Source organism: Acomys minous (genome assembly GCF_964271855.1).
Source record: "Acomys minous genome assembly, chromosome: 17".
Lineage (NCBI taxonomy): Eukaryota > Metazoa > Chordata > Mammalia > Rodentia > Muridae > Acomys > Acomys minous.
This window is the reverse complement of record NC_140500.1, coordinates 38,571,867-38,596,899: the sequence shown is the minus strand read 5'-3', so window position 1 is coordinate 38,596,899 and position 25,033 is coordinate 38,571,867. Positions and strand designations below refer to the sequence as shown.

Here is a 25,033-nt window from a genome sequence, read left to right as displayed (position 1 = left end):
AAGCCTTTCATTTTATAATGGTGTTGGTATTTAAAATATTTCCTAATTTTCTTCTCTCCAGTAAACCAAGTATATTAGGCTACATCCTTTCTTTCTCCCCTGTGATTCATATATCAAATCCTTAATTTATTATTCAAGAGCCTCATGAACTCACCACTGAATATGTAAAACAAACTCAGTAATTAGTGTCTCTGTAGCATATTCACATGATGTGGCTCATTATCTCACAAGTGTCCCATGTCTAGATACCTAAATTATCTTACTAAAAGGAGCCTTGAGTGATGTTAGGTTTATTCTTGTAACATCCAGGTGAAGTAATGCCAGGGAACATGGCATAGAAAACTCCCCATGTTTTCTAGTATCGTTTCTGGTTAGTGCTTCTAATGTGAATATTGTTTCTCTTTGTGACCTGCTGAATAGTGAAATGCCAATGTGTGTTTGTCTCTATTTTACAATTCTATTTTGTTTCTTCCAGAGGATTTAATCTATAACCACTGAATTTACTTATCGACTACTTATCCATTGTCTTCCTTTTCCAGGTTGTAAATCTTCTGACTACTTCACTCTCTTGTTCTAGCTAGCTCTTCACATGGTGATTGATACCAACACATAGCACGTTTGAGCTAAAGGAATCCTTTACTTCATTTCATTTCTTTTTTTTTAAATTTTTTAAAATCTTTATTATTAATTTATTCTTGTTACATCTCAATGGTTATCCCATCCCTTGTATCCTCCCATTCTTCCCTCCCTCCCATTTCCCCCTTATTCCCCTCCCCTATGACTGTTCCTGAGGGGGATTACCTACCCCTGTATATGCTCATAGGGTATCAAGTCTCTTCTCGGTAACCTGCTGTCCTTCCTCTGAGTGCCACCAGGTCTCCTATACTCACTTATATCTACATACTAGCCCAAGGGGCATGTCCCACGAAAGCCTTCACTTACCAGGAAACTGGGACAGAGGGGAGGACATCCTATTGGGACTCTAGAAGAGAGAATCATGGGAGAATGGCAAAGTAGAAGGATCCAGAAGGTCCTAGAAACCTACAAGTAGAACATTTTGATAGGCAGATTTGGGCCCACGGGTCCCGCTCAAACTAAGGCACCAGCCAAGGACAATACAGGCGGTAAACTTTAAACTCCTACCCAGATCTAGCCAATGGTTAGTTCATTTCTTATCCAGTCTTCTCTTTACCCTACTTACAGCCAATAGGCTTTCAGTTCCTATCAGGTAAAAATTACTTAAAAGACAGGTAAACACCATTAGTGTAGTATTAGTTATAACAGAAGATTTTATTATGTGCCTAATCTGTTGGATATTTCTATTTTATTTCCATTGCATATAACACTGTAAATACATAAGAATCCTACTGGCTGATACTTAATAGATCTTTAAAATACTGTTGTATTTCTGGGCATTCATAACAGGCCTGAGAGAAACACACCGGCTCAATGGTAATATCAGTGTAGTTGGATTTAGAAGTTGGATGGATGTTTACCAGTGTGCATCACCATACAATTCCTGCCTACTGTTTATCTACCTTCTAGATCCTGGCTTTCTACAGCCTCACCAGCATTTTTGGCTATTATTCTTATTTAAACCATTCGTATACATGTTATATTTAATTGTAATTTTTACTTTTCATGTCTCTAATAGCTATCAGTATTGCATTTTACATTTTACCTGTGTTTTCAACTTTTAGTAAGCAAATTTTTGATCTTGGCGTTCTTTGATTTTATAAATAACAATCCTTTGTTTAACACAGTTGAAAATATTTTGTCTAGGCAATAATTTGTCCTTTCATCTGAACAAGTGATATATCACATTAAAAAATTTTAAACTTGGTGGTATCTAATTTATCCATGTTTGTTTTCATTTCCATGGTCTGTGGTCATGTTATCTAAGCATCTTTTGTCTAAGCTTACATTCAAAAATATTTTATTATATTTTCTCTAAAACATTTATAATTTCCTGAATTATATCTAAGTTCATTCAACTTGAGCTAATGCTTAAAAAAGTTGTGAACTTTAGGTAGACATTCAAAATTTTCTGCCAATATTATTTTTAAAAATCTTTCATATGTCAAATTGTTTGTGTACTCTCTTGAAAAATCATCCTACCTACTGTTAAATGTAGACTTTTCATAGTGATACATTTGCTGTACATTATATACTAGTGATGGTCACATAAATTTGTGACTATGCTACAAAACTTTAAACTTTCAACTTTCCTGATATGTAGTTCATACACCACAATGTAAGACTACATATCAATATCACTGCTATAAGAAACAGGCTGGAAAACTAAGCTACCTGGTCTTCAACGCCATCAGAGACTTGAGAAGGAATAAATTTGATTGCCTGAGTATTCAGGGAGTGCAGGTTAGTTGCTTTCCAAGTGAAAACATGACAGAGACAGTTTGCTACGTTAATAGTAACCCAAAACTCTCTAAAATGTTGAAGCATCTTCTTCAGTGTTCTGGCCCAATATATCCGACAGACATATTTATGAGGCAGGAAGTATTGAGGACTTGCTTCTCCTGTCTTGGCAGAGTTTGTCCATTGACTGCCTGCATCCAAGCTTGCCCTTTTTTAGGCAGAGTTCTGTCTGTGATAGAAATAAGGAAAATTTTCCCAGTGGCTTGTTTGCCACATTTGAAGTCATCTCCATAATGGGGTTCTTTGATGCTCATCATCCTCTTTGAGGTAGGTTGGGTGTTGCCAGGAATTAACCTGTCTCATTGTCAAGTGTAAAAACAAACAAACAAAAAAAAAACATATGGTCAAATGATGTCATACTAATTGGAAGAGGGTGTATTTAGAAATATGCATGTAACAACAGGTTAAATGTAACATTTAATGCAAATCTAACAAAAACTAATGAAAAAAGAGGCCATTAATTTGAAAGAAAGAGGGAGGGCATACGGAAAGGTTTGCAGGAATAAAGGAAGCAAGATATGATATACTTGTATTAATCTCAAAATAAAAGAAAAATCTCTTTTCTTAAAAAAAAAGGAAAGAAACAGGTTGGAAAGGTGTATGTGGCTCAATTTCTGGATATTCTATGTGGATCCATTTATCTAGTCTCTGTCTTTCTGCCAATACCGTGCTCTCATGATTAATGAAGTTATATGGCTAAGCTTTATTATTGAGAAAAGCATTTCTTCCTACATTATTCTTTTGTGTCAACAGTGTTTTAGCTGTGATGTGTATAGTACCACATACATTATAGCAATTTTAAAATATACTATTTATTGGAAAATAGTAATAGTATTAACTAATGAATTTAGCCTCATACACCTATGTACATATACACTATACATTATTATACATACACAAAACGTTGGGGTATCTAATGGTAATCTGATAGACACATTTTGGAAAATATTCCTATATAGTATCTTTCAGCATGAAAACCATACATAATTTTTATTGAACTGTTATAAGTTTAGTGTACATATTATATTCACATATATAGGTGTGAAGTTTACACCTAAGGATATCAGCTCATTTGCAGTGATTATAAATGACATCCTTACTTGTTAAATTTGCTCCTGATATCTGATCATAATAAATACCAATATGGTTGATTCTTATGTATTGGCCTTCCACCTACAGTTTTATATAATCCAACATTTGTAGTTTTAACATTCAGACCTACTGGACTTTCACAGCCTCATTTTGCTGAAGAGACAGGGCAGTGGAGATCACATGTCCAGTTTAAGCTGGTCTCAATTCCCTAGCACTACCTAAAAGAAAGGAGCAGTTTCAGACATTCTTTCTTCTACACTGTGATACCACCTTTTACAACTTCCAGTCACTTTCCTTCTGAAGTCCATGAAAATCTTGAGTCTATCATTATAAAATGGCTCTTTTGGAGCCCATAAAAATACGTATTAAAATATCTTGGTTACTTTTGGGTCCATCATTACCAAAATTTCTCAATATATCACAACTAGTTAAAAGGCAGAGAATAAGACACAGTGAGGTTCCCAACCCCAAATGATGTATCCGCAATGCAATGCTTAGAATGGAAGATCAGACAAAAATCATGCCAGAGGGATAGTAAACACTGTGTGAGACAGAGGACCAGGACACTCGCTGCTAGATAGTGTCCTCTGAACAAGACAGGTAAAATGCCCCTATGAAATCTCTACAATGTAGTTACCTGAACAAGACCCGTGTAACAACAATTCCAGTTGTCATGCCCACTTGAGCAGGGGATGTTCTACATGGTTCCACCCCTACATGAAGAGCTACAGGGTTGATGGGTTCTAGAAGAGGAGGAATTAATGTCCTCTAAAAATGTGCTCCTGCATAGGATGTCCAGTCCTAGGTGGTCAGGCCTAGACAAATGTTCATATGAGTGATGCTAATTCGCCCCGGGTGGTTGTATATACAGTTATATAGAGGGACAGATGGGAATGGTATGGTGCTTATGTACAAAATACTCAAAATGGTTTAAAAAAAAACCAACATACTCAGCTCTAGAATTCTCATTGACTATATATTGAACACTCTTATTCTCTCCTACATATATGCTCAGTCAGATATTATACACATGTTTAATACTGTAGCTTACTATAAATTTACACTTGATATTTATCTCCCAGTGTACTTTTTAATTAATATTTTCTTAATATTTGTGGATAATTTATGTATAATAGATACATGGACACTGCGTTTACAGTATGGAAAGTCTTCACAGTGTTCCTGAGATTGAATTTTAACTATCAAGATACCAAACACTTCCCCAGTACCTAGAATTCTCTAATATCATGCTTTATATAATCTACAATTTTCCTCACACTAAATATATACAACTTTTAAAATTGCATACTTGTCTTTACTTTCTTTTTAAATAAATTTTTGTTTATTTTTTTCTCATATAATAGATCCAGACTGAAGTTTTCCCTCCCTTTTCTTAACCCTGTGGCTCTCCTCCCATTTCCTTTCTTCCTCCTCTATTTCCCCTCATAAAAGGGTAGGACTTCCATGACTATCAACCAAACATGGTTTATCTGGTTGCAATAAGACTAGGCACCTCATCTTGTTTTAAGGCTAGAATAAGCAACTCAGTAGTAGGAAGGGGTCATAAAAGCAGGCTCACATCATTAGGAGTCACACAAGAAAACCAAGCTATACAACCAACATATAAGCAGAGGGCCTAAGACAGACCCATACAGGATGCTTCATTGTTACTCTCTGTATCTGTGAGCCCCTATAAGCCCAAGTTAATTGATTCCATGGGATTTCTTGTGGTATCCTTGACCCCTTTGACTCCTACAGTCTTATGTCCCCTTCTTCCTTGGGATCTCCTGAGCTCCACCTAATATTTGGCTGTGGGCCTCTGCATTTGTTCCCATCAGTTGCTGAATGAAACCTCACTGGTGACAATTGGCCTAGGCTTCAATCTATAGGTATAGCAGAATGCCGTTAGGAAACATTTCATTGACTTCTTCTTTGTTTGTTTGGTTGTTCTACCCTAGGCCTCCAGGCTATCCAGCCTCAGGATCCTGGTCCTCTGGGCAGTCAGTGGTGGGCTCCCTCTTGTGCCATGGGTCTCAAGGTAGATCAGATATTGATTGGCCACTCCCACAGTATCTGTTCCATCTCTACCCCAACACATCTTGAAGACAGGACAAATTGTAGGTGGAAGGTTTTGTGGCTGTGTTGGTGTCCCAATCCCTCTATTGAAAGTCTTGCCTGGTTAAAGATAATAGCCCAGTTAGGCTCCATATGCCTCCTTGCTAGGAGTCTTAGCTGGGGTCACCCTACTAGATTCCTGTCTTTTATTTCCATACTGAATGTATATAGCTATTTCATTCTACTTATCAGATTCTTCTATTATGTTTAGTTCTTTTTATACCAATTAATGATTGCAACTTTGGATGTCTCCCCATGATGTTTTCCTTGTGTGATATATTCTTAGAAGATTTGTGATAAGCTGTAAGGGACGTTTGTGGTCATGATGGTAGATAAATACCAATACAAAAAGTCTAAGTTCATATCTGATAAATCTCAAGTGTTGTTATAGTGTTTTTATAGTTTCTAAATTTTCCTATTCATCTTACTGGACCGGCACTAAGAAGTATAAATTTGGCCTTTATACTTAGGTAGGTTACAGTTGATAGGTTATCTTTTCTATACTAGTATTTTATTGATACTATAACAAATGTCCACTAACTTGATGTCTTAAATACACACACAAAACTAAAGGATATTTACTATATAATATATTGTATATAATAAATTTATATTATATAATTATATTAAATTTTATTAGTATTATCATCATTACTATTATTATTTTATTTGACCATTTTGAGGCCAGGTATCTAAAACATGTCTGTAGAGCTGCATTTCTTTGAGCCTCCAGTCCAGAGAAGTGGGTTACATTTGAGAAGCTGTGTGTATTTCTTACACTGGGGCTTCTGCCGCTGTGTTAAAGCAGGATCATAGTTTGCCTCTTTCCCGTTTTCTTTCTTCTCTCTCCTTTTCTTCTTCTCTCTTTGTTGAATTTCCTTCTTTTGTCTCCTCAACAGTCTTTGTGATAGCCTCAGGCCCATTCATACATTCAGAATGTACTCACTGTGTTAAAATTTTACAGTGACCACATCCACAAAGGCCTTTCCACTATTCCACCATTTAAGGTAATATATTAACAACTTTGGAACACTGTGTCTTGGCCATTAGATGGAGGGATATTAGCCAGCTTATTAAGTCTTTTCCATAAATTTTGGAGACAGAACAGCTCAATACTTGGGTATAAAGGTAGATTTTTCTTATGTTCAGACTCTCTCATATTAGAGGTCTTGAAAATTTCTGTGCTGTGTATAATTTATCACTGTGGGGGAATGAAAACAGGTTTTCCAATGTCCAGCAGTGATTTTTTTCTCCAGAAAATGCATTCAAATGACCTAAGATGAGCAGCACTGCATCCCTGCCAGCCACCCAAGCCCATCCAACATGCACTCCACCATCAATATAATGCTCTTCTTACGCTCTACCAGTTTGTTTCCTTCTAAAATCAGCATAGACGCACCTGTGCATACATACCATTTTGATATATTTCTTCCAATCAGCATATTGATGAGTATGAAACAATAACATTAGTTCACCATTTTCCTGAAAGTTTGCCTTTATAGTGCATGTGACAACCAGGCTTCTGAGCTAAGTGAATTGACTTATCTGAGTACACATGGATAGTAAATAAGCAAAGTAGGCTTAATACGTAGCTTTCATTCTACTTTTTTCTATGTATTTGAAAATTTTAAAATAAGTGTTTGAAAAGGTCTTGCTTTCATCTCTCTCAGAGATATCATACACTGAGTACCTAGTGTGCCAGCCATGTTTAAGAGCTTTACATTATTTGGCTCATGTAATCCTCATATCATCTGTTCATGACAGGTGATTCCATTGTCCTCATTTTCTACAAAGTCAAACACAAATGAGTACTGTAATTGTTCAAGCTTTCCCAGAAAATGGGTAATGTAGGACACTGACCTGCTTCACTCCATCATTTTCCCTGTGAACCTTTTCAGGTAGAGGTACTTCTCAAAAGCTGGCAGGATTATCTTCATGATGAGTTAGGTGTGTGAATGTGTTAAAAATAAAATGGAGATTGTATTTCATGGATCTGTAAAGTAAAAAGGAGGAAGGAACCATTCTAGTTGACATGGATTATAAAGCACACATCTGTGTACAATGGGTGTGGTTGTCAAGAGGGGTCATTGCAGAATGGATTTTCATTAATTGGTAGGGTTTTTTTTTTTTTTTTTGCCTTACTAGGTATTTAAGAGGAATCCACTGAAAGTTTTTTTTTAAAAAAGGACATTATGTCTCGAGTTCCATTTTGAAACAGATATCCTGACATCACTGTGGAGAATAGATTACAACTGGCATGTTCCATTTCTTATTCATTCACAGGTGAAAATGCTGCAACAAAACAGAACAGTTTAAATGTCAATAAATGGTACAAGGTTCAATGTCTTCAAGGAATGTTTGGCCTCTTCACAGAAAGAGTGTCTTGCAAACTCTAAGTGAATCTAACCTGGTAAAGAGCATTTTTAGCTCTGGTAGGTGCAGAGAGGGATGTCTAACTATTTAGTTTAAGCCACTGATGGGAAAGCCACACCCAAATTATTCTGTGCATTTGCTCATTTCTTTAAAAAAAATGAGCAACATCTGTGTCTTTCTCCCATCTAGAATACCTTTCCGAATAGCTTCATGAACACATTGGCCTCTGACTCTGAAAGTAAGTCAGGAATCTCGTATTTCCTGAATGTTATTCATTACCACAACTTTCAAATCTTATAGGAGATAACAATGACTACAAAGCCTACAAGAAAGAAAATTAGGAGATTATTAATTATGGAATTATGGTGGCATATTACAAATACTTTCTTGGTAGCGTCATTATAAAATAAATTTAGGTGGTGTGGTAGTACACATGTTAAGTCTAGCACTCGGGAAGCAGAGGGGTGGAAATCTCTGTGAGTCCGAGGAAAGCATGATCTGCATGGTGAGTTCCAGGCCAGCTAGGACTACAAGGTTAAACTCCGTTTCTATTTTTAAAAAGACACCTTCTACATATGTCAATATGTAGAATAACTATTTTGTAAATGATTATGTAGTTGCATATTTATGTAGTTGCAACTATTATTCTGTCTCCCCCAACTTTAGTGATTACTTACAAAGGTAAAATAAAGTTTCATATTTATAACAGGAAGATCTGCTGATCAAATTTAATATCACCAACATTACTACAAATGGATAATGTCTGCCTCTAACTATAATGGACTACAGATAACATGCCATTTATACATTGTTCAACTGACCAAAATATTAAACAATCAGTTATACATAATATAGTTGACATTTATTGTTAATCATGAAGAAACAATTAAAAAACTAATTTGGTCTGTGCATTGTAACATGTTTATCCTATACTAGATGGCTAAAACCCACTTATGAGTGAGTACAAACCATATGCATCTTTCTGGGTCTGGATTACGTTAATTAATATCTATTTTAGTTCCATCCATTTGCCTGGAAATTTCATTATTTCTTTGTTTTTCATAGCTGAGTCGGATTCCATTGTGTAAATGTACCACAGTTTCTTCATCCATTCTTCGGTTGAAGGACATCTAGGTTGTTTCCAGATTATGGCTATTATGAATAGATCTGCTATGAATATAGTTAAGCAAGTGTCCTTGTTGTTCAGTGGAGAGTCTTTTGGGTGTATACCCAGGGGTGGTATAGTACAGGATAAGCATACTACAATGCTCAGACCCAAAGACAATAAGTTACAAGGAGGACCCAAAGGAGGATGCTTAAATCTCACACAAAAGGGGAAGTATGCTGGACAGAGATAGTGGGGGAAGAGAGGGAACAAGGTAGAAGAGGAAGCACAGAGAGACATGAGGGTGGAGATCAGACCTGGGGAGAACCAGGGCTGGAGGACAGAAGGCCTGTGGAGAAAAAAGAAATTGTGGCTGGGGCCATCTCTGTTGCAAGCTGGAGACCTAAGTCAGGGTAGGCTCCTGGGAGGATATGAGGGGCACTCTAGCAGAGACTCTCAGTTGCAGGGGCCATAGAGACTGAAAAGAACACCCTCTAACTAGACAAGTTATCTAGTATAGGGAGGGGAACACCAATCCACCAACAAAATATTTGACCCCCAAACCCACCCTTCCTATAAGATGTGCAGGGATAGAGAAGACAGAGCAGAGACTGAAGAAATGCCCAATCACTGCCTGGCCCAACCCAAGACGTACCCCATGGGATAGAGTCAGTCCCTGACACTACTAAGGTTGCTCTTCTATGCTTGCAGACAGGAGCCTATCAGAGTTGTTTTCTGAGAGGATCCACCCAACAGCAGTTAGAAACAGATGCTGAGACTCACAGCCAAACATTTGATGATGCTTAGGGAGTCCTCTGGAAAAGGGGTGGGGGGAAGGGACCTGGAGGAGACAAGAACTCCACAAGAAGACCCAAATGGAACATAGTCAACTAACCAAGGCTCAGAGGCACCAACCAAAGATTTTTCATGGACATGACCTCGGACCCCTACACAGATGTAGCCCATTATGCAGCTCAGGGCTCATGGGAGTCCTCTACTAAGGGGAGTAGAGGCTGTCTCTGACAGGGAATCTGTTGCCAGTCCCTTTGATCACTTCCCCCTGGAAGGACTGCCTTGCCAGGCTACAAGGGAAGAAGGTGAACTCTGATGCAACTTGATAAACTGGGGTGGATGGGAAGTAGAGCTCCCCTTTTCTGAGGAATAGGGGAGGGGAGAGGGAAGAGGGAGGGAGGGTGGGACTGGAAAATGAGGAGGGACAGGAATATTATCAGGATGTAAAGTGAATAAAAAGGTAGAGATAAATAGATAGATATAGATGATAGATAGATAGATAGATAGATATAAATTTTAAAAAAGAGACAACAGGTTGGGTATAATTTTATAAAAATAATTGGGCTAGGTTCTTTATAGTTATTATTTTCACAAAGAAAGTAGTAGAGGGACTCTCCTCCGTAACAGAAATGTATGAAAACACACACACACACACACACACACACACACACACACACACACACACACACACACAGAGTCACCTTATAGTCCTTAATTGGGCCTTAGAACAGAAAAACAGAGAAAAAGGCACCTAGCCATAGAGTGCAGTCAGTACTGGTTCAATTTAAAACATGCAGTGTGGGTTGTATAGTAGAGTGTAATTGTGTGCCAGTGTTCAGTTCCTTGCTTTAGGTAATTGGGTCATAGTTATATAGCTAAATATTGCCTTTTTAAGATATGTGTTATATCCTTGGAAACTCTGTTTACAGATGAAATTGAATACATACTGTGCACTTTGGAATGATTTTTTCCTTTTAGTTTACTTTCCTTTTTGTTTTTTAAATTTTAATTTACTCAGATTACATTCTGATTGTTAGCCCCTCGATTGCATCTTCCCTCTCCCTCCCTCCTTCCCTCCCTCCCTCCCTCTTCTGCCCTATTCCCCTCCCCTAGACCTCTGATAGAAGGGGACCTCATCCCCTTCCATATGACCACAGCGTATCAGTTCTTGTCCAGATAGCCTACTTCTCCATCCCCTGGGTGCTGTCAGGCCTCCTCACCAAGGGGAAGTGATCAAAACACATGCACCAGAGTTCATGTCAGAGGCAGTCCCTGCTCTCCACACAACCATGGAGAATGAGCTGTCCACTGGCTATATCTGAATAGGGAGTCGAAGGTTTACTGCATTTATTGTCCTTGGTTGTTGCAACAGTTTGTGCAGTCACCCCTGGGGCCAGATCCACCTGCCTTGATGTTCTCCTTGTGGAGTTTCTGAACCCTCTGGGTCCTTCCATGCCCCCATTCTTCCATATGATTTTTTAAAATCTATAGTATAATAGAGGAGAAGTAGTGAGGGATATAAAGAAAGAGAATAAGTTATAAGGAATAGAAAATTAAAGTTGTTAACATTGCAATGTTTGGATTAACATTGCATACGAGTGATAAGGTTAATATTTTGGCTTAATTTTTTCAGTATGTTTCAAATTTGCAAATTGCTTTAAAATTGCAAAGACATAGCTAAATATATCATTTAGCATAAGAGTGGTTGTATACTTTAAAATTACAGGAGATTATGAAGCTCTGCTTTGTCAGGTTTATCAATTTCACATTCCTGGAATAAAAGATGATTTTTGTGGTTGGCACTTGCCTGCCATCTTACTATAACATAGAGAAAGGATGGAGGAAGTACCAGTGCAGGCTGAAATATGCCAGGGAAGGTCTTTTAAGTTTTCCACATGGAAAGAGACCTGACCTTTGACCTAATATGTGATCTAACTTGTGTTCTAAATTCAAGCTATTTTCTTTTTTATGTAAATGAAATGAGGGAAACAAACACATTAGTCCATTTTTCAAAGCAATGTGTCTTACCCTTATTTCTCCACACAGTTTATGAAGCTATAGGTTAGACCCATTCGAATCGGCACTCTCCCTGGCTCTAACCCTGCCGTAACCTTAAATACGGAACTCTGAGTTCAGTTGAGCTCTGCTCTTGCCTATCTTTATCACGGGGTCATCTGCTTTATCATCTAGTCCTGTCTCCATCAGTCTAACGGCAAACAGTTCCGCTTTAAAATAACCACAGTTAGCTATGACTCCTTTCGTGTAAAAGCCTGAACAGGGCATTTTGTAGTTGTTAGAAGGATTGCAGAAGAGTTAAATGAAAAGCGGATGCCCTGTGCCTAGCATCTATGCTCCCTAGAGCTGACCGAGGAGCTCAGGCACAGCTCAGAGGCGTCCATGAGGCAGCACATTAGGAAAACAGCTGATTATAAATAATAATGACCTCAGTGGATGACGAGAAACGCAGTAAACCTTTTCTGAGCCAGACAGAATGATGGAGGGGATACAACAGCAGTGCATAAAATCTGTGAGGGAAGCAGATGCTGAGAGGTTCATTTCATACCCCCAATAATTTAAATCAGCAGTGAATTCAGTAGGTGCTCAATAAATATTGGTTGACTCAGTAAGCAAAGGCAGTGTGAAACTGATTTCCTAACAAAAGTTAGTGAATCACGTGGTGTTTATACCAAATACCAACGCCGTATTCAAATCAAAACGTATTTATTTTAGAAGTTGAGAATTCTGAGAAGAGAGCGTAGAGAATGAAGCTCATCTATTTAGAGTTAAGGACAGAGACAGAAAGAACATGTATAAATAGCATTCAACTTGCTCATGAGACGTGTCTGTTGTGTTGGTGGTGAGATACAGGAAAAGACCAGGAGAGACTGGGGTGACGTTAAGATATGATTTGTTTTAATTATCCCTCCCCCTTGAAATCTGAGTATAGTGTTACCTGATAACATGAAAACAATGCCCATACCAGACACCATAGGCTAATAAACAAAAACTCCCTGTGCTAGGAATGGGTTACTTCTTCTGGAACTGTTAGCCAGTGAGGTCCCATGGACTCCCATACCTTACAGGCTATCCCCAGTGTTCTTGCTTGCCCTCCACAACTTTGACATTAAGACCACAAAAAAAAAAATGCAGAGTATATACCTACAAGCCCTGTCATTACTTGCTAGGCTTCATGGTAATAGAAAATACAATGCACACCAGTGAAGGAAAAGAGAAATCATCTTTCCTGCCCAGATGCGAAGTCTGCAAGCTATAGTAAAGTCTGGTCTGGCAGTGTATGCCCAAAATGTGGAAATAGCCAATCGTGTTCTAATTGAATCTAGGGCCCACCCCACAAATTGAATACCATAAGAGGCACTGATGTCAGAGTAGAAATAAAAAAAAAACTCTAGATATATAGGTCATAAACCCTAGGGCAAACCCCACAACTATTAATCTGCTAAATGGACATGATATTAAAACAGTTCCTAATGAAGTATCCTCTTAACTGTAGATTACTTTTTACATCTCTCAAATTTCATCAGAGACCCACCACTACTCAAAGATGCAGGAAATAAGAGACTGCAGAGTTATCAGTCACACATGAGAATTATATATCACACCCCCTCCTAGCACTGCACAAAGTTCATTGCAGAAGATAAAGCAAAAAGATTTTAAGAGCCAGAGACAGTGGATAACTACAAGGCAAAAATGTGTTTTGTGGACACAGCAAGGCAGTTGCACACATGAAGTAATAGTGACTGCAATGGCATGCATACGAATTGCTTAATAGAGATGAACATGCAATTTAGAGCCCAGGCGTGTAGCTGTTGTGAGAGTTTGCTTTATGAGTGTAACCTCTGGAAGGTTGTCCACCATCCAGTGATGGTCACACATCCAAGACTATATGAGAGGCACAAAATGGAATCGATTTAAAAAAAAACGAGAATACAAACTCAGGTACATAAGGAAAGAAGGCGAGGGGATCTGGAGGAAGGGGATGAAATACAATCAGAATATATTGGGTGCATTTCTCATAGAATTAATTTTAAAAGATAATATTTTTAGTTACATTTAGCTTTATGAAACTAAAAGATGGCCATATTAGGGACTTATTGATGACTTTTTTTTCTTAGGCTTCTCACTGGTAATTTTGTTGTTACTGCTATTGTTTCCTTATACCTGCAATTTGCATTGATACATCAGAATCATGCCTTTTTCCTTTTAAAGTAGCTTGCTCTGCTAAGCATGCTTTCTTGTGGTTGTTGTTGTTGTTGTTGTTGTTGTTGTTATTGCTGTTGTTTTGTTTTTACAAAATCATGTTTCAAAATCTAAACTAACTCTGAAAGCAGGACAGTTTAATATACTCCTGCAACCATGTCTAGGACAACACCACTCATCTAGGCATTTTGTAAATCATAGTCCTTGAAAAATCCCATCTTAAAGTGCTATTGCAGGCTGTTTAGGATAAATAAGTTTTACTAGTCTATTTTTATCACAAGAATATACATCTTAGGTGAGGCAGATAGATATAATTCTAAAGAAAGATAAGGTAGGATAGTTAGATAAGGTCTTCAAAAACCTCAGAGATGTGCACAATTTGACATTTAAAAATGTTTTTTATTATTTTAAAGATTAACTGACAATGAGACAGTTTAACTCCTGGCAACACCCAGCCTACCTCAAAGAGGATGATGAGCATCACAGAACCCCATTATGGGGATGGCTTCATATGTGGCAAACAAGCCAGTGAGCAAAATGTCCTCATTTTCACCACAGACAGAGTTCTGCCTAAAATTGGGCAAGCTTGGATGCAAGCAGAGTTGACAGCCAAACTCTACCAAGACAGGATAAGCAAGTCCTCAATACTTCTTGCCTCACAAATATGTCTGTCGGATATATTGGGCCAGAAGACTGAAGAAGATGCTCCAATAGTATAGAGAGTTTTGGGTGACTATTCAGGTAGTAAACTGTCTCTGTCATCTTCTCATTTGGAAAGCTACTAACATGCACTCCCTGTGTACTCAGATAATCAAATTTATTCCTGCTCAAGTCGCTGATGGAATTGAAGACCAGGTGGCATAGTTTTATAATGAAGATAGTTGTTAAGGGTTAAGATGTTTCTAGGTCTAGATAGATGTTTTAAGTTGATAATGACAAGATGTGATCAAGATTGAGTTACATTCAGAATTTTAGAAGCACCAAGATAGGAAAGATGTTTTCTTCAAGGCTGTCAAATACAAATAGCCAAAACAGTAAGAGTGTAACATTAATGTAGTTCCTGATTGTGTCACAGTTCTTCTTTATATGGGCAATTTTTGTATATATGTGTAATAATATGAATGTATATGTAAAAATAAAAATGTTTAATTAATAAAAAAGAAAAGGAAAGGAAAGGAAAACCCCACCATGCTGGCCTTCTGTCAGGGTTTCTTACCAGGGAACTTTGGGTGTAATAGTGATTCTCTGTGATTGGCGCCATCCTGTTCACTGTAAAGACACAAGTAGCCAAAACATGCAACTACCAGTTGCTACAAACACAAATCAGCCCTTCAAAACTTTCTTTTTATGTTGGAAGGAAAAACAGTATTTTCTTAGGATAAGTCACTTCTTGATCACCTTTTGATGACAGGTAAATTGGCTAGTACTTTTCAGTCTTTATAATAAAAGTAAGAAATATCTTTTGTAAGATAATGTTACTCTATACACATAAAGAGACATATATCATACGTACGTATATACATGCATACATGCATACATATATACATACAAGTAATATACTTGTTTTACCTATGGTCAGTCCAATTATATGAACAATTACTTGTAGGTATGACACCCATTAAGTCATAGGCTAGTTTAATATCATTTTGACATGAATCCCATGGATTGTTTTCTCTAGAGAATTTTAATTTTCTGAACCTGGTCCCTCTGGGTTATTGTTGCAGAAATATGATCAGCTTCTGGAAATGAACATGGCCACGCACTTCGTTTTGTAGATGGATACTATTAACATACAGCTTGCTTGTATTTTTACTGGTCTTGTTACTTCTGTTTGGAAAAGAAAGTTTAGTCACTGTTGTACAAATTGTCATTCCAGTGGCTGTCCTGGACAGCAATGTTTGAATCACTACCTTCCCAGCTGGAGAAATGTCATAGTTGGCTCGGCTTTTGACTCTTTTAGTGAGAGAAATGAAGATGAGGGAAATATATCCCTTTTCTAGAAGATGCAATGAGCAATTTTATGCACATCTGGTGACTTACTGTTGAAAACTCCAAAGCATTTACAAATATTGATTAAGTCTCAACCTGTTGGGAAATTGTTGCCATAACTTTCCTTTTGTCCCTAGAATTGCTGAGGCTCAGAGCTTTATTTAAGTTGCTGAATCCTGTGTTATAGCCAGAAAGAGACCTCAGAAGCCCTGTTCCCCAGGTTCTTATTAGCCATGACAACTGTTGTTAAAATTGCATGCTCTTCAACATACACAGGAAAGCAATATCATGCAATTTCAATGCAAAGGTGAGAGAGAGAGAGAGAGAGAGAGAGAGAGAGAGACAGAGAGAGAGACAGAGACAGAGAGAGAGAGACAGAGAGAGAGACAGAGAGAGAGAGAAAGAGAGAGAGAGAGAGAGAGAGAGAGAGGGAGAGGGAGAGGGAGAGGGAGAGGGAGAGGGAGAGGGAGAGGGAGAGGGAGAGGGAGAGGGAGAAAGAAAGAGTCCTGTATATATTTAGAAACAGATTACAAAGGGATACATTGTTTTACTTTTGCAAAATTAATTATTTGTAGTTACTGCTTGCTGTATTTCCTATCATTCTTTGGTATATTTATTACATTAATTGGTTTCATCTGAAACCAAAGAGTGATCCAGGCTTAGCCTTTTATACTAAACCACTTCATGTTTTAAGTAGTATGTCTCAAGGGAGAGGTGTATGAAGAATTCATGGTAGTTAGAAATTCTCAGTTTGAAATTATCACCTGCCATTAAAAATAAGTGCAAAGCATGTGATGTCAAAGTGAATGTATCACATACCATAATCAAAGATGAATCAAAGTAATTACAAGCCAAGCTGAGAGTGAATGGAACCCAAAACCAATTAAGCTATTTATTTCGACTGTACCACTGAATAAACACTTTGTTGTTTTAATTTGCTCCTCTTTTCATCTACTCCAGGAATACGTTTGCTAATACAACAAAGAAGCACAATTGCTATTTAATTAACCTATTTTTGTCAGCACCTCACATGAGCTACCTAAGTAGATGTGTTAAAGTCTCAATAATGATGATCCTGATAAAAATAACAAATGTGAAATTTGTACCCGTCATTTTTTACAATGATTACCAAAGCGCAACACCCAAAGAATAAAGGACATGTGTTCACTTACTTAAATTGATTTGGAAATACTTGCAAATACATATTGAACCAATATGAAGTAATTAAGTTTAGGGCAACATTAACAGAGTCCAATTGCAGTCCCGTTGTTTCTGACACAGAGTTCTGTTACGATTAACGAGCATCAGGGTTGCAGTGCTAGAGTTGATAAGGACAGTGACATGTCTGGGAGCATGCATCTCCTACTTGTCAGGTATCACGTAGGAGAGCCACTCACCTCATTATTAACAAAGTTATCACAGAGTGTTGGTGCACCTGTCACTTGCTGTCTATGATCAGCATCAAAGCCATAAGACAGATTGGTTTGTGGTGAATTAGAGCATGAATGTTTTCCACAGGATGTTTTCCACAGGAGCGGAACTAGTCATGACGGTGGCCACTTTCTATTATTAGTTAATGTAGGAAGGGAAGCTGAGACAACCTAAATCAAATACCATACTGCGGATGTAACTCGGTGGTAGAACATCTGCCCTGGGTCTGATAATCAGGACAACAAATAAAAACCTCATAGTTGAAATAGAGCAGGAATCCACCTGTAAAGGTACAGAGGTCTGGTCACTGACACAATAAAGGCAAATTTGACCTTCACCTAGATGTTTTATTCTTGAGTAGACTTTGTTAGTTGTAGCGATTTCACCCCCCACAACCTCCCTTTTGTTTACTCTCTCACATAACCTCCTAGCTTTCGGTGTTCAAAGTCCTATAAACCACAGTTTAGAGGACATTGGATTCTGGACTCCCTGTGGAAACAGACATCTCTACTTTCAAATTGCAGAAATCAAGATTTCATTTCCATAACTAGACCAGCCTTGAACTAATGGCAATCCTCCTGCCGCAGCTTCTAAAGTGTTGTACACCACATTCCACTGGGAAACCCACTTTCTAGCTCTTAGAACAATGTTGGAATGTCACTTCCAGAGGTCCACAGAGGACCAGGCTAGTGTCTTTTACTGTGTAGATGGCTGTGTGCTGTCTATGTGTTTTTCTGAAAGAATGAACAGGTGTGATCTGAGATCCAACTTGATTTCTTACTCAAGTTCATTGGGAGAGCTGTCCATGCATGTGTTATGGAAAACAAGACACAGAATGGAAGTGTCATAGTGTAGATCACCTGTGTTTTCCCAGTAAAATGAAGACCATAATTCAGGTATGTGTCTCTCTAAATGTTTTCCCTTCTTGCAGAAGCTCTTTAACTACAGGTACTTTAAGAAGTGGCAAATATTAAAAAAAAAAAAAAAAAAGATTGTTTATATTCTGAAACCAGAGTTTGGTCAAATTTACACAAGTGTCTTCAAGGGCTAGAAAACAGTCTACATAGGCATCATTAAGAGCAGCAGAGTTCTGATAAAGCATAGAAAATGTGTCCCATTTAAAAAATACATTCAGATTCTAAATCTCTTTCTTGCCAAAGCCTGCCAGTTTATAAGCTTCTGGCTTGGCCCCCCTGGGCGCGTTTTCCCATGCAGATGCAATAAAACAGAGTCTACAGCAGCAGCCCCAGCAGCAGCTCCCTTTAGATTCCTAGGGACCCCAAGAAGCTGGCGGGATACTCCGCTTGAACATCCTGTTCCATAGTCATTGGAGAAGCACATTTAGGTGTGGAAACCACCCCACAGGGAACGGATTCAATCCAACCTGTCTTCCCACAGACTAAACTCGAAAAGAATACACACAAACACATTGCATCAAATCCGTAGGGGAAATAACGCTGCAGCCTGCAGCCGCCCTGGGAGATGCTGAGAAACCGGAACAGACAAACCAAATCATCATAGGGCAAACCCACCATATGTAGCAAACAACCAGTGCAATTATACTCTGCAGTTGAGGAATTACATAAATTGCCCACTGGGAAGGAAGCCTTAATCTCCACCCCTCCCAGCAAATCTACAGACAGCTGCGTGCTGTCTCTGTGTCTTTCTGAAAGGTTGAACACATTTGATCTGAGAACCAACTTGATTTCCTAATCAGGTTTGAAGTGAGAGACCGGTTATAGATATATGTGATTCTCCCGGTGTGCGTCTTTGATTCAGGCGCTAATTACGTCGATCCTTTGGGGAGCACAACCACGGAGCTGGGTCCTCCTTGATTAATGCTGGCGGAGAGCCACGCAGCGCTCAGCAGAGAGCTGCTCAGAAGCTCCAGTCCCAGCTGAGAATATGGTCCCATTATCTCCCAGCTGCCTAACCAATCCATAAGGGCCTGTTCTGCGTGGATGATCAGTGTAGTGGAAGCAGGGACTCGCTGAGAGGTGAAGTCTGTTTGATTTGCTGTAACATGTAAGACGAACTGGGACGTTTTACTTTACAGTCTGTAAGTACCAAGTTCTCCCCCCAGAACCCCCTTCCCTATCGCTCCATGTGAATGCGACTTTGCAAACCCGTGTTGCGTTTTCTGTTCCTCGTTCTTTGTTGAATGAAGCTGGTGAGACAGTGTTATCTGTTCAGCGCTCTCTGCTTCTGTCAAACCACTTAGATAACTGACTTATACAAAGCAAAACATACTCTTTCCAGAATGCCTTTCTGGGAGTTACAAATAATTGACTTAGTTTAAAATTTTGAGAGTGGGGAGGGGTGTTATCTATGGGGCCTGGAGTGGTCAGAGTATTTTTATCTTCTATAACCCTGCAAGAACAATGTAAGGATAATGTGTATGTGAAGAGACCGTTTTGCAGGCACACCTGCATTAGAGAAGCAGGTCTCCTCTGTATTCCCAAACTTTAAGGTAGTTTATTTTGCCTTCTCTGCTGCCACTGCCACTACGAAGTGTAGAAACAGTAAAGTTCTATGCTTTTTTGCCTGTTTTGTTTTTGTTTTTGTTTTTTGTTGTTGTTGCAACAGTTTAGAAACCTTTCAAAAAGAAGGTTATATAAATCTGAAATATTAAAACATATAAATTTTATAATTCCACTTAGTACCTCTGTTTAACTGCTGTTCACCATTTTTTAAAAGGTAATGAGTTGTTTTTTTTTTTTAAGCAAAAGTATACCACTTCAAAATAAGCCCATTTATCTTTATAAATATCCTTGAATGCAATCTATCAAGTTGGTATTTGTTATTCACACAAGATGAATTTATTATAGAACGCTATTAAAATTTAATATAGTTAATAGTATTTGCATAGTATCTTTCAACTGAGCATCGCCTCAGTGAAATTACAGATTGTTATCATTGTGGAGAAGGATTTGTGGAATATTTTTACATATGAGTTTCTCTAACCTATATATAAATCACACTTTTTTTTACTGGATTAAAAATAGAATAATTGAATGGTTATAAGGATGAATATGAGTCGTGAATCATTGCCACCAAGAGCCAGTGCTGGTGTGTACTAACATGAGCTTGCAGGCATCCATAGCCCAAAACCAGCACTTCGCTTCCCATAGTGAGCCCAAAACTACAGCGGTCATAATTTTGAGAGTGTAAATACAGTGTATCTGAACAGGCAGCAAGTCTCAAGGCAGAGGAGAAACCACACCTGTGAAGTATGAAAATGTTTCATGGAGTATGTTCTCATTTGATTCAGCCTAGGAGCAGATGAGAGAGGAGACTCAAAATAGATGGGTGCTTGATTGAGCTCAGATATTCTCAGAGTTTTAGGTTTGGAAAGAAAACAAAACCAAAACCAAAGCCACAGCATCCCAATAACAAGAGTGAGTTTAGGAAAGATGAAGGCATGAAAGAGTAGCTGTCATAACTCTGAGCAGTGACCTATTTCAGGTTGGCACTGGCTGAGAACTCTGGACCCTGAAAAAAGTAAGTCCTGTAAGAGGCAGACGCTGAAATCCGAAATAATTGCCAGTTGGGTTTTATGCTCAAGTTTCCGTACATGAAGGATTAGCTTCATAGCAAAGCTAACTTTTGAGTGTGTTGATTCTGGGCATGCAATTATGTCTTTAAATAATTGCTGGTCTTTATCTTGTTTATTCAAGTTCATGGTCCTGTTTGTTCTAAGGAGTTGACAGGAACAGAAAGTTAAGATCCTGTGTTTCTGTTACTCTGATCTCCAAATGGCTACTTTAGTCAAGGCTGTGTTTGGATGATATTTTTCCTATTCCTTCAAACATTTAAAATGTTTAAATGATGTATTTGGATGGTATATATTTAATGTGTGGTAGTCGTAAACTTCAAAGCGCTATATGCAATATCTAGTATGCTGTAGCTACTTACTTCTTTAAAAATGTTTGGGATTATTATTTAAATGTTGAGAAACTGTTTCCTTGGTTGTATTCAGTCTGTTTAAAGAAAATTAGGGCAGGTTTGAATGCTCTAGGACCTGCTCAGGGTCTGCTGGCTCGACAGATGGGGAATCCAGATGGGTATCACATTCACCTTTTAAGAGGTTCTTTTAAAACCATGGTGATTTGATTGCTCTTCAAAATAAGTTTAAAGTGCTATAAACGAGATGAACAGATGAATCCTCATTTTCTGTATGAAGGTAATATGTCTGGATATGTCTGTTTGTATATATGGAATCCATCCTCCTGTCTTATGGACAGTGTCTATGCTACCCAAAGTGTACTATCCCCCACCCCTCATCACCTCAAAAGTGATTATCTTGAACAACGTGGAAAGGTCAGGTGAGGCAAGTAGGGATGTGCCAGCAAAGAAAGCTATGTTTGCTCAGAGCTATGGAAAACAAAAAAGACTGTCCTAGGCCCCTGAAATGTGTTTATAAACACGACCTCTTTGCAGACAGATGATACTCTAGTCTTCTTTAACAGACTGTGAGATGAGAAATGAAACTCTGTGATTTCTTTATGTGTATTTTTTATAACACATAAAAAAATAAAATAAGAAGTGAATGTGGTTGCATGAAAAATAAAGAATTTAGTAATCCTTATTATTTCAGGCAGCTATAAATGTTTGGCTGTCTGGACCAGGTACTAACCGAATGTGTACCACACAGGTTGTCTATGGTAACATGGAAGTTTGAGTTAAACCTACATTAAGCTGATATGGAACTGCTTATACTGTTTTACCTCCCTATACCTCGGTATCTATGTGTAAACTGGTGCCATTTCTACGATCCCTTCTTGGTTAGAAAGGACTATGATCTCAAGATGCCTCGAACCTGTCATTCCATTAACACTCTACCAATTTCCTTGGAAATGGGGGGAAAATGGAATGGTATTGCCAAGCTAAACAAGATCCCGGTAATCCTCCTGCCTCTGCTTATCAAGTGTGTTGGTTATAGATATTTACTACCATACATTTATATTTTCTTCCCTTCATTCCCTGGTCCCTGTATCAGTAGAGTCCAACCACCGTATACACACAGTGGTTCTCAGTCTCCACTTTACTTTCTGTTCTGTGCCTGGTTCTGTTTCCATTGAGAGTTGTTCCTGGAGTCAGGACTTTAGGAGCAAACAGTCTTCACCCATTCCTTGCATAACCTGCTTATTGGTTTTCTTCTGCTAGAAGAAAGTTTATTGTAGTGAAAACAATATGCTAGCATACTGCTTCTCTGTGGATTCCATCTCATTCTCTCTTTTACTCTGTCTGTCTGTCTGTCTCTCTCTCTCTCTCTCTCTCTCTCTCTCTTTGTGTCTCTCTGTCTCTCTCTCTATGAATATTATGTGTGTATGTGTATTATCATATGTGTGTATGTGTGTGCATATGTGTATGATGATCATGCTATGGTGTTTAGGTGAAGGTCAATGCATAACCTCGGGTGTCAGTCCTTACACCCTCTTTGTCCTCTGAAATGTGTAACATATAATGTGATAGCCGGTGATGTCTGAGGGAATTCTCCTGCCTCAGCCTTCCGTCTCACTGTAGGGGTACTGTGATTACAGATGTGTGCTCCCATGCCCACATTTATGTGGTCCTGGGGATTGAAACACATGTCCTCATACTTGTATGGCAAGTGCTTTACATACCAAGCCATCTCCTAGGCCCATGCATTCCATGTTCTTAGTCTTAGGCGTGTATGGGCAGAAATTTACAGAAAGATAACTCCAACAGTTACAGTTTTACAGAGACACCCAAGTAAATGTTAAAAATAAGAGTATATTCATGTTACATTCCCTGTAAAATATGTCCAAGCAGGACTTAGTTTTATGAATTAGACTAAAATTTCTCATTTTAAGGTTAAAAATTCCCCATATGAAAGTTACTTCTATGCAACTGACTATTTAAGAGTTTTATTTTTAACAGAAGGAGGCAGGGCACAATCAAAGCACCTTATTTTCCACAGGAAATTACTGTCTTGTCCAACTATATGGAAGATAAGATTCATGTCCATGACAACAAAGTCATATAAGCAACTTTTGGGGAAATTCAAGTAAAATTAAATAAAGTACCTACTGGAGAATTTGCTTACGACCGATTAATTGTCATCCCAGAACTGCTCATTGAAAGATAAGCCTCTCAGGCACAGACGAAAGAGGATGCAATTACAAAACCTATCAGAAGTACTCTGGGAGCTTCTTGATGTGTCTAAGCCAAATGGTAAATAAATTGCATGTGAGATGCAAACTCGGTCACAGATACTGCAATAGGCTAAGTCAATTCAGAGTTTCTATTTGTAGTACAAAGATCGTAGCCCTTGTGCTTTTCTCACTATTAAATGAAATAAAATATGCGCTGGCCATGCAGCTGGAATGACACAAATAATTACAGACTAATGCTGTACTTAACAGTTGGCACTTTATGTTTATGTAGTTTTTTTTTTAATATCAAGTATACTACTTTAGGATGGATGCTACTTAGCTGTCTGAAGACAGTAATAGCTCAGAAGGATAACTATTTTTCCACATAAAAATAATGTTTTGATGGCTTTTAAATATTAGTTGGAATAATCATTTTCATCTCAATTTTTTTTCGCCAATAATAAATCTCAGTATATGCAGCTTATTATTCTGGAGTTTTAATGTGAATGCCATCCCATTGTAGCTGTAGACTGTGTTTCAATTCTCCATGCAGAGGATAAAAATTAATTTTTCCAAATCCCACAAAGCTGAGTAGATGGCCCAGCTTTTAAGGCAGCAGGTCAGTTGCAAGTGAAATTTGTAATGAGCGATAATTCATTTGCTTTATAGTTGTATGGCCTTCTATGACCAAAGTGGTTTTGTGCCTGTGGACTCCTTCAACACTGAAAATATATAAAATGACGAGAGATCATGTCTGATAAACTGTGCCTCTTCAATACTTGGTTATAAAGTTAACTCATAGCTCTACATCACTACTTTGGCTTTTAAACTAGCATTTATAATGACTTGAGATGTTCGGTCCACTCTTAGTGGCTCCATGATCCATTGGCTTGAATTTTTTTTCCTGCATAGTTAAGAAAGTAAAATTGTAAATTGGACTAATGGCTTTAGATTTCAGAGATGGCTCCCCAGGTCTTTGTCTCTAGGTTAAAGAAGAATGTACATCCTTGTGTATTTTAGCACAAATTTTCTGTTGTTTTGAGGATGGGGTGGGATAATTTATGGCTGTAAAGTTGCATAAGAAGCTGAGAAGAAAGTGTTTGGTTTTTTTTTTTAACAGTTAGATAGGAAATGCAGAGTTACACATTTGAGAGCCGTAGCAGAATTTATAGAAGTTCACTGTGCCAGGCATTAGATTTAGGGAGTACCAGAAGGAAATCTTATACTGGTGGATAGAAATGTGAGTGCCATCCAAGCAGAAATAAAATGTAAATATGTTAGTGGTGGAATGAGTGTAAATGGATTGTGGTTAAAAGTGCTGTGGCTTTGGGTCACAAATGGAAATAGTGGGTGAATGGGTGAA

General features: G+C 38.1%; 1 protein-coding gene across 8 annotated transcripts in view; it reads left to right on the top strand.

Moving 5' to 3' along the window:
- Window positions 1-25,033, top strand: part of LOC311588645 (contactin-4) — a 980,815-nt gene that overhangs the window by 407,093 nt on the left and 548,689 nt on the right. Inside the window, exon 1 of one of the 8 annotated variants that reach the window (XM_084766528.1) lies at window positions 19,311-19,610. The exons of 6 other annotated variants lie outside the window; for them this stretch is intronic. The gene's annotated coding sequence lies outside the window, so the exon portion shown is untranslated. Of the gene's footprint in view, window positions 1-19,310; window positions 19,611-23,728; window positions 23,750-25,033 lie in introns of those variants that run through there. One more of the 8 variants, XM_084766530.1, reaches the window with a different exon arrangement.